The following is a 10,381-nucleotide window of genomic DNA, read 5'->3' on the forward strand; positions in this document are numbered from 1 at the left end:
TGTCAGTTTTGGAACATAACAAAAATAAGGAAAATAAGAAACTATCGGGAAGCGCACCCTGGTGGGCACAAGACACCAGCCAGGCGCACGCCCAGGTGGGTTGCCCACCTTGGGTACCTTCTGAACTCCGATTTTCTACAGCTTGCTTGTTTCTCAAGATAAAAAAATCTTTATATACCCCCCAAACCTATTGACCACCATATCATGGAGAAATCTTCTGTTCTCCTTTCTTGCTGTTTTTGGTCAGATCTATTGAGCCAGGCATCATGTCATCTTCTTCCTCCAACAACGTGGAAGAGGATGCTTGGTTGATGAAGATCGATCTGAAGAGAGAAGAGCCTGTAGAAGCCGCAAAAGGGGACAAGAGCAAGGAGATTACCGGAGATCAAGCACCGGCGGTTGAGCAGGCCTGGCCTACTGAGGAAGAGAAAGAAGATATCCTTAAACCTTATTATGCTCATCTTAGCCCAACTGATATTGAAGCCTTTCAAATCATTGAAAAAGTTCGTGTGCAAAATAAATATCTCACTCGTGAAAATATTCTGCATCAAGAGCATATCATCTTCCTCCGGAGCGTCATCCGTAGATTGGAGAATCTCTTGATCTTGAAGGACAGGGTCTCCTCTACTCCATCGCCACCTTCTTCATCACCAAAAGAAAATTGAGCATCGGGTATGGGCATTCCCCTTGGCTTCCACCAAGCATGGGGGAGATGCCCCGGTATCGTATCACCCCCACTATCTTTTGCCTTTACTTATTTTAGTCTGATCCATAGTTATCTTTTGCTTTAGATGAATAAAATTTTAGTTCGATCCTTTCTTTTTGAGAGTTTGTTTAGTGATCTATCCTTGTAATCATGTGTGGGATATATAATAAAGTTTAGTTTGAGTTTTTGCTTTCTTTACTTTCATATTCCAATAAAAAGAAAGGAAATAAATTAAAAAGATCATATATGCTAATCTTATGGTAGGTGATGACACCACATAAGGAAAAGTATAAGTAGGAAATTTTATTAGAGATTGACAAACATAGCATTGGTCAATGATGCAACTCATGAAAGAATTAATAAGGGAAGAGAAGATTCACATATAAATATACTATCCTGGAAATCTTTTGTGATTGTGAGCCCCCATCAAAATATTATATGCCAAAATTGTTGACGTTGGACAAGGAGACAACGTAATGATTTATGTTTGTTCATATTCACATAGAAGTTATATTGTCATAGATCCTTCAACATGTGGTGCTTGCCCCTATCTTTGCTAGCCAAAACTTCTGCACTAAGTAGAGATACTACTTGTGCATCCAAAAAACCCTTAAACCCAAATCTTATCTTTGAGAGTCCACCATACTACCTAAGGATTGAGTAAGATCCTTCAAGTAAGTTGTCATCGGTGCAATAAGGCAATAAAAATTGCTTCTAAAAGTGTGAGATCATTTAGTGTAAGAGAAAATTGAGCGTTGTACGAACTTATGATGGTGAAGAATAAAAGCGACAGACTGCATAATAAAGGTTGCGATCACAAGGGGCAATACAACATTATGTTATTTTGCACTAAGGGGTTTAGGATACAAACAAATAAGCGCATGGCAAGCTCTGATTCCCTCTGCGAAGGGCCTATCTTTTACTTTTATGAAAGAGTCAAAGTTTTTATCTCTATTCCTTTTTTATTTTTTTCCTTTGGCAAGCATCATGTGGTGAGGAAAGATCTAGACATATATTTCCAGTTGAATATGGGTAGCATAAGTTATTATTGTTGACATCACCCTTGAGGTGAAGACGTTGGGAGGCGAAACTATAATGCTCTATCTTTCTATGTGTCCGGTTGAAAAGTTCTGCTCATGTGTATGCAGTGAGTGTTAGAAATCATAGAAGACTATATGATGAGTATGTGGACTTGCCCAAAGGCTCCAATATGTGACCCTTCCTGAAAAGATGATGAATTGTAGTTGCAAAGTTGACTGAGAACATAGTTTGTTGGTTTCTAATAGAGTTTATGTTTTACACTTCGATAGTGTGATGAATTGTTACATATTCATGAGAAGTATATGATAAAAGTTCTATGATGAAAGTCTTATGTTTAAGTTCATTGCTATTATAATAATCTACATTATGCTTTTATGTCCATATTTTGTTTTTATCGACACCTCTCTCTCTAAGCATGTGGACATGTTTTTCGATTTCGGTTTTCGCTTGAGGAAAAGCGAGGTCTAAGCTTGGGGGAGTTGATACATCCATTTGCATCATGTTTTCCTACTATTATTTATGATGTTTTTATGCATAATAATGCTTTTTGGAGTAATTCTAATGCCTTTTCTCTCATAATATGCAAGGTACACACAAAGAGGGAGAATTCCGACAGCTGGGAATCTGGACATGGAAAACGTACGTCAGGCCACCTATTTTGCACAACTCCAAACAAGCTCAAACTTTATGGAGATTTTTTATGGAATATATGAGGAATATTGGAGCCAATAAGTACTAGAGGGGGCTCACCAGGTGGTCACAACCCACCTGGGTGTGCTAGGGAGCCAGGCGTGCGCTGGTGGGTTGTGCTCCCCTCGTCTGAAAGAAATGGGGTGGCGCGGGCGACGGCGGCGCCAGCGGCTTGATGGGGTACGTGGAGTTGCGAGCGAGCGCTCGAGTGTCCAGCGTGCGGGAGCGGGCGCGGCAAATAAACGACGCGTGATGGCATTTCGGCCCACGCGCTGAACTAGATATGCCGCGTGCGCGGTTTTTGCACCTCCGCTAGAGCGCCCGGAGCGGTAGCGCGTGCAAAATCACTAATTTTTCAGCGCGGCACTTATATAGCGCGGCTGTTGGAGATGCTCTTACGAGCTCATGTGACCTTATTTGGTTGGAAGAAATAAGGTCCAGGCCCACCCCATCAAATTCAAGGGGGGAGGGGAAGGGGAATGATTAGCGTTAGAAAGGAAAGTTACACACCACTAGACCTGGCCATGGACAGCCCGGCCCGGTCGGCCCGATCCGACCCTACCCGGTCCGACCTTGTCCACGGGCTGAGCTCGGGCCTAGATTTCAAGCCTGATGGCTGGGCCGGGCCCGAGCCCATTGTATTCGCGCGTTAACAGAGAAGCCCGCCCCGAGGCCCGAGGCCCGGTGGGCTTTTAGTGTGATGGGCTTGGCTCAAGCCCGATTTTTATGCCCGACGGCCGGGATAGGCCGGGCTCGGGCCTGGGTGTCGGTGTCAAAACCGGCGGATCTCGGGTAGGGGGTCCCGAACTGTGCGTCTATGGTCGATGGTAACAGGGGACACAATGTTTACCCAGGTTCCGTCCCTCTCTATGGAGGTAATACCCTACTTCCTGCTTGATTGATCTTGACGAATATGAGTATTACAAGAGTTGATCTACCACGAGATCGTAATGGCTAAACCCTAGAAGTCTAGCCTGTATGACTATGATAATGAGTATCTCCCCCTCCGGACTAAGTCCTCCAGTTTATATAGACACCGGGAGGATCTAGGGTTACACAAGGTCGGTTACAAAGGAAGGAATCCACATATTTGGTCGCCAAGCTTGCCTTCCACGCCAAGGACAATCCCATCCGGACACGGCTGCAGTCTTCAGTCTTCGTGTTCTTCACAGCCCATCAGTCCGGCCCATGACTAACAGGCCAGACGCCCGAGGACCCCTTAGTCCAGGACTCCCTCAGTAGCTCCTGAACCTGGCTTCAATGACAAGGTATCCGGCGCGTAGATCTGTCTTCGACATTGCAAGGCGGGTTCCTCCTTCTGAACTCCAAGATAATCTTTGAACGTATTGATCATGTCCGGACCTGTAACACATACACCATACACAACCGCAGAGAGAGAATATAATATTCCACGAGTCCAATCTACGGACTGCTTTTTATAACGTGACACCACGCTTGCCCGGTTATTTATTTCGAACCGTTTCATGTCCCGCCGTTCCACATTTCGAGGCGCGGTTGCTATTGGCATGTTCCGTCTAAGCAGAGATCGTGTACCCTTATTGCGGGATTCTCATCAATACGAGCGTGGGTAACCCAACCGTCTCGTTGGAAAGATTCCTTAGGAATAGGCAGGCTTTCGGGATTAGGAGGAGACATTCAACTCCCGCTACCTTTATAAAGGAACCAAGGGCCGTCTTTTTACGCCAAACCTCTCCTCGGCCTTTCCATCCTCGAGTTCTAGCACCCAAGGTTCGACTTTGTTGCTTCAAGCTTCCCCATCATGTCTGGACCTAACCCTCAAGGCTGATGGGCGGCTTCCTCTGTTACAGAGGAGGATATTGCAAAGCTTCGGGCGGCCAGATACCTAACCACAGAGATCCACCACAGGCTTCCTGCTCAAGGGCAGGTTATTCTGACCCCCAGATCTGGTGAGAGGGTTGTATTTATCTCACACTTCCTTCGAGGGCTAGGGTTCGCTCTTCACCCCTTCATCCGGGGGCTAATGTTTTATTATAGACTAGATTTTCACAATCTAGCCCCAGAGTCTTTCCTCCACGTCTCGGAGTTTATCATTACGTGCGAGGCCTTCCTCTGAATCCCCCCACACTTTGGTTTATGGCTCAAGACCTTCAGTGTGAAACCAAAGGTAGTCGACGGGGAACAGGTGGAGTGCGGCGGTTCTATAGTCAGCCAGCTCACCAACACTCCTTGCCCAAAAGGCTCTTTTACTGAAACTTCCAATCAATGGCAGCGAGAGTGGTTTTACATTACGAAGCCCCGCAGCACCAAGTGGGTAGCTGCACCCACGTTCCATTCTCGCCCACCGTTACATCTTGCATCATGGGCCAACAAGGGGCTGGATTGGGGATCAGTTGATGAAGTGCGGAGTCTGCAAAGCCGCATCCGAACCCTCCTTGAGAGGGACATCGATCTTGTCAACGTGATTCAAGTAATGCTGATTCACCGAATCCTGCCATGCCAGCGTATCCTCTCCGCATGTGGGAGTTTAATCCAGAAGGACCATGAACCCTCCAATACTTCTTCAACATTACACACAAAGGGATGTGGAAGTTGTTTTTTGGGAAACGAAAACATTGGCCGGACACCACTGAGGACACATGCCTCGATTGCAATCGTCCATATACCCCGGTAAGCACTATGCTTCCGAACACTTTGTTTTTAAGTATGTCGTAATACATTACGGAGCAGACTATCTCCTTCCAGGGCTGGATAAAGAAAGCGGAGTTGATTAGGTGTTCGGACCCCCTTCCCGAAGGTTCAGCGGATCCTGTATTAACAAGGATGCTGGCCCCGGCACCATACCAGATGCCTGTGAAGGAGGGCAAGGCAGAGAGGACCGAAGATGGCCTCCATCCCGAAGGTGTATCAGACATTGTGTCTGGAGGAATCAAGATTCCCTCGTCCGAAGACAAAAATGAAGGGGAAGTCAACGTCTCTTCCCTCCATGGAAAGAAAAGGGCCGCCTCCGAATATTGGGAGGAAAAGGCTCCTAAGCGAGGCAAGATGCCTCTAACGGGTGGCCCAGACTTGGAGGACAACATCGTCACGCAATACCGTGACGAGGATAAGCTTCCGGCCGAACCGTAAGTGAACAAGAGTGTTTTAAACATGTCCCATTCCTTTCTTGTAACGTCTAGAATATATGTTTTTTGAAGTTTGACATGCAGTCAACAATCCTCTTCCTCGGGGGATCTTCTCCCGGAGATGATGGAAAGCGAGACGCCTCCACCGGTCTCCTCGCCCAACAGGGCGGACGACTTCGAGGTGTCATCGCAAAGGGTCTCCCCCGATCAACAGGTGGTGAAAGGGACGACGAAGATACCACCCGAAGGTGATACATCGGTGGCCCAGGGTCCAGGGACCAACAATGAAGGCCCCGAACAGTCCGGTCTATAGCTAGATACGAATAAACGGATCCCTTCAAAGGGAGGCCGTACTCCTACAGCAGCCTCCGGAGACCCAAAGGCGCCGGATATATTGACGAACATGCTGCGGCAGGCGTCCATTTGAGAGGAACATCGTACCTTGATGGGCACGATGGTCAAAAAGGTCCTGTCCGTGAAAAGCGGGTTGAATGAGGCCTTCGTGGGCCTGCTAAGAGGATTCGAGGTTTGTATTGTAATATGTTCGATTGTGTTTTATTCAAGAATAGACCTGTGTATAGATAGTAGCCCCTGAGACTCTGGTTGGCTTCCCGAGGGAGACGATCAGAGGATCAAAAGGTATGCCCAGGAAATAATATGATTAATTGGAACACATGCTGTGACCTCGCCGGAAACTGCCCGGACTGTAGAGGTTGCGAATTTACAACACAAGATTGATGAGGCGGATAATGATATCGCGCTTATCAACAGGCGTCTTGACGAGTCGCAAGGTATGTATTCGGAGCAATACTTACATATATGTGTTTGTAATATAAGCGTGACGCTGAAAGTTGCATACTGGAATATGCATGGCTGCAGATGGTGCCGCCGCCGTTGAGATTCTTCGGGCGGAGCTCGCCCGGGCCAAGGAGCAGGCCCGGTTTAGTAATGCGGCTGCCGAAAAGGCATCGGCTGTCAGTGTACAAAAGTAGGGGCTCTCCTTTTGACCCCTTTACTTGTGCACGGGCAGTCAGAGCCACGTGCCGCGGCCACACTTGGCAGGGCAGAGGAGGGAAGCCGGAGAGAAGCCGAAGCACGAGACAACCGAGGCGACGCCAAGACCAAAAGGCAGGAGGGCAAGAGGGCGAGGTGGGATCCCTCGGCAAGATCCTTGCCGAGGCGCCCCCCCCCCCCCCCCCCCCCCCCCCCCCCCCCCCCCCCCCCCGCAGCCCCGGCAAGAGCCTTGCCGGGGCAACTTGCCCAACGCCAGCGGAGCGAGCCACCCTTGAGCCCAAAGGTTCCGAACACCGTCAACAACTACGTGGGACTAGGGCTCGGGAGGCACCTCCGAGGTGGCATGCAGATCTTTGTCGAGACCATAGACATATGAGTTCAGATGAGGACCAGAAGACGTCGACCCTCGGCAGGATCCTAGCCGAGGAAATCCACAAGACCCCCGGCAAGACTCTTGCCGGGGACGACAACAACGCCACGGCAAGACCCTTGTCGGGCCCCCGGGAAGACCCTTGCCGAGGGCATCAGCAGGGCCACTGCCAGGCCCGCACCAGCCAAGACTCCGCCGTTCGCATGGAGCTGCCAGCCCAACCAGCTGGGCAGGCACCTGCGTGGCAATGTGCAGCTTCCAAGCCAAATCAGCAAGCACCTGCGTGGCGGCATGCAGATCTTCATGAAGGCCCTACCACCGCGCCACCTCAGCTGCTTGCCTGCCTACATGGCGTTGCATGCACCGCTAGCCTGGGCATGCGTCGAAGCTAGGCGGAGCGACGACGGATGGGACGGGCCTCGTTCCCGTCCCCGATAAAGCTAATGGACACCTACATAGCGCATTTAATACGCCTTGTCCCGTAATGCAGTGCGATAAGCTCGGGCACTGTAGGCCTTTCCACCTCCTGTGCAATAAGCTAACGCACTATGGTGACCCCTTTTTTCCTATAAAAGGAGGCCCGAGGCGACCAGGAGAGGGATTCGGCTTTTTGGAACAGCACAACCACCGTAGCTAGTTCAAGAAGCTCAAGAACACTCAATACATCCACCAAAGCAGGACTAGGGTTTTACACATCCTCGCGGCCTGCACCTGGGTAAACGATCCGTGTGCTTAGCTCCTAAACCTGCTCTCCTCACGACCCCACGCCCGCCGACCGTAGAAGGGATCCCAGTGATCCCATCGGTGTCGTTCCCGCTGACATCAGGCGCCGAGGTGTGGCCACCGGTGCCCAAGCTTGCCTCCTCCTCCTCCGTGTGCGTGGGCTCGGTGCTTGGCGCCCTTGCCGGGGACACCCCTCAGGGCGGCGTGGTTGACGAAGGCGGCGTGTTGGGGGTAGCCCTTAGTGGCTCCTCCTGTCGTTGTCCTCCTCCTGCGATCACTGCAAGGTCAGCACCAAGGATCATGCCCTTGGCACACGTCGACGAGGGCGAGTGGCGAACTTACGCCGGGGGCTGCTCCGGGGGCTGCTGTCCGGGCTACTCACCACCACCAGTGGTGCCTTAGAGGTGCTCGCCGAGGGCTGGCCGCCTGCCGAAGACCTGGCCCTCTTCATCCTCTGAGCTAGTGTCTCTGTGTCCCTGCCAAAATGAAAACAAGTCAAGATAAGGAGCACTGTTAAAGGAGCTGGAGATGACGAAAGGAAACGGCACTTACTCGTCCTCCACCTCCTCTTCTGCTGCCTTCCTCTTCCTCCTCGGGCTGAGAGACCCGATGTCAAAGAAGACCTCCGTGTCATCGCCTGCGGCAGGAGGGGAAGCAAGTGGAGGAGGGGAAGCAGGTGGAGTTGGGGAACACTTGGACGAAGAAGAGGCAGATGTTTTCTTCTCCACCACCACGGCCTTCACCAATTTCTTCGCCGTCGCGGCCCTCGTTTGGCGCACGGACGTCTCCTGGGCGTGCCGGGGGTGCACGGCCCTGCCGGGCCGAACCGGCTCGCCGGAGCTGGCCCGCCGCAGGACTCGCCCCTTCCCCGCGGCTGGGGGCTCGACAGCTTCAGCTTTCTCCTCGGACGGCTCGTTGTTGTCGTCCTCAACAAGATGGGCCCCGGTGCGGGCGCTGCTGGCCCCCCCGACGGACTCCGCCCACTAGGCGAGCTCCTTCTCCTCTGCGGCCGCCATGGCCTTGTCCTCCACGCCGTCGGTGTTGCCGGCCTCCTTGGCAAGCTCCGCCTCCGCCGCCCTGGTGGCGATGTAGTCCAGCTCCGCCTGGGTGGTGTCTTGGACAAGCCGCGGCTCGTCACTGATGTACTTCTCCTCCAGGTGGTGTCCTGCACCTGCTCCTCCGGCAGCTTGGCCCAACTTGGGACCGGGCCATGTGTGTTGCAGTCCGGTATCATGGCGATGATGTTGTTCCGGCACGAGTTATTGCTCAGTGGGACCACCCCCGTCGGCAACATGAACAAGGGCCCCTTGGCGACCTTGCCGGCCTTCGCGGCCTTGCTAGACCTCTTGGCCTTGCCGTCGCGACCCACGTCCAGCTGGAAGAGCCGCTGGCAGAAGTGGGCATGTGCCAACACCGTGAAGTTGTGGTCGAGTCCGGGGCGAAGCCTCATGATATCGGCCGCATTCGTGAAGAGCTAGGCCGGCCTCCCCTTGTTATGCAACGGAGCGATTCGGCGACGGATGAAATCCGCCCCGATCATCGCAAGGGTGAGCCCAACCTCGGTGAGGTGAAGAATCCGGGTGATGGCGGGTTTGAGCTTGTCGTCCTGGGCGTCGGCGTCGCCCCAGTCGGGCCTGCGAACTGGCGGCGCCTAGCGAACCCGACAGAACTCCTGTGGGTCGTCCTCCTCGATCCAACACCACCTGCCCCGCCATTCTTCCCACCTCTCCTTCTAGGCGCCCTCTGGATACGTCCCCTTGGACCTCGGGATCCAGGTGACGCAACCAGAGATGGCGCCTTCCCCTGGATGCGAGGGTAAAAGTAATGGCGGAAGAGCGTCGTGTTGGGGATGACTCTGACGAAGCCCTCATAGAGGTGGGCAAAAAAAGCCATGCACGACACGACATTTGGAGTAAAATCCAGAAGGTGGAAGCCAAATGTGTGCATGACATCATTGAAGAAATCAGAGAAAGGGGGACAAAGGCCACAAGAGAAGTATTCGATGAAAAAGGGTACCGATCGGGGCGGCCTCGGAGCAATTGGCGGGGATGACACGCGTGGCTGGATGCCCCGCCGTCTCCCCCCTCGTCTTGCACCCCCATAGGGGCTTGAAGATGTCCCGGAGCTCGAACACGTCGACCTTCGAGGGGAAGTAGGCGAGTTGCGTCCGCCGCGCCGCCAACTCACTCTCCGGTGGCTCCGTCGCTCCGGCGTCCTTGGCCATCCCTTTACCCTTGTTGGTTTTGGGGGCCATGGCGGCTGCGAGAGGCGAGGGGCGGAGGACAGCAAAGATGCAGCAGCGGCAAGAAGAGGCAAAAGCTTGCGAAGGAAGGAGAAGGGGGCAGCGGTTCCGAGATTGGAGATGCAGGGGGTAAAGTGAGCAGCGCGCCCGCGGTTATTCCTCTTTTTATGGGGAAAGCGCGGGCCGCCTCCTCTCCCATTAACCACGATGGGACGCATGCGTGCGGGAACTGCCCACGCATGACCCCCACGTCACGCACGACCCTCCACGTCGCGCATTCAACGCAGGTCATGGGGAAGCGCAGCGGATGAGAAGTTACTACGGTAAAACCCGCCCCACCTGCCCGCGCACCGTTCTGGCCCTAGCCCAACAACACATTGTGCTTATGTGTGGCCCAGGCCCGGGGGCTCCTGTCGGTGTACAAAAGTAGGGGCTCTCCTTTTAACCTCTTTACTTGTGCACGGGCAGTCAGAGCCACGCGCCGCAGCCAC

This window comes from Triticum urartu, chromosome 5, assembly GCF_003073215.2.
Source record: "Triticum urartu cultivar G1812 chromosome 5, Tu2.1, whole genome shotgun sequence".
In the NCBI taxonomy this organism is placed as follows: domain Eukaryota; kingdom Viridiplantae; phylum Streptophyta; class Magnoliopsida; order Poales; family Poaceae; genus Triticum; species Triticum urartu.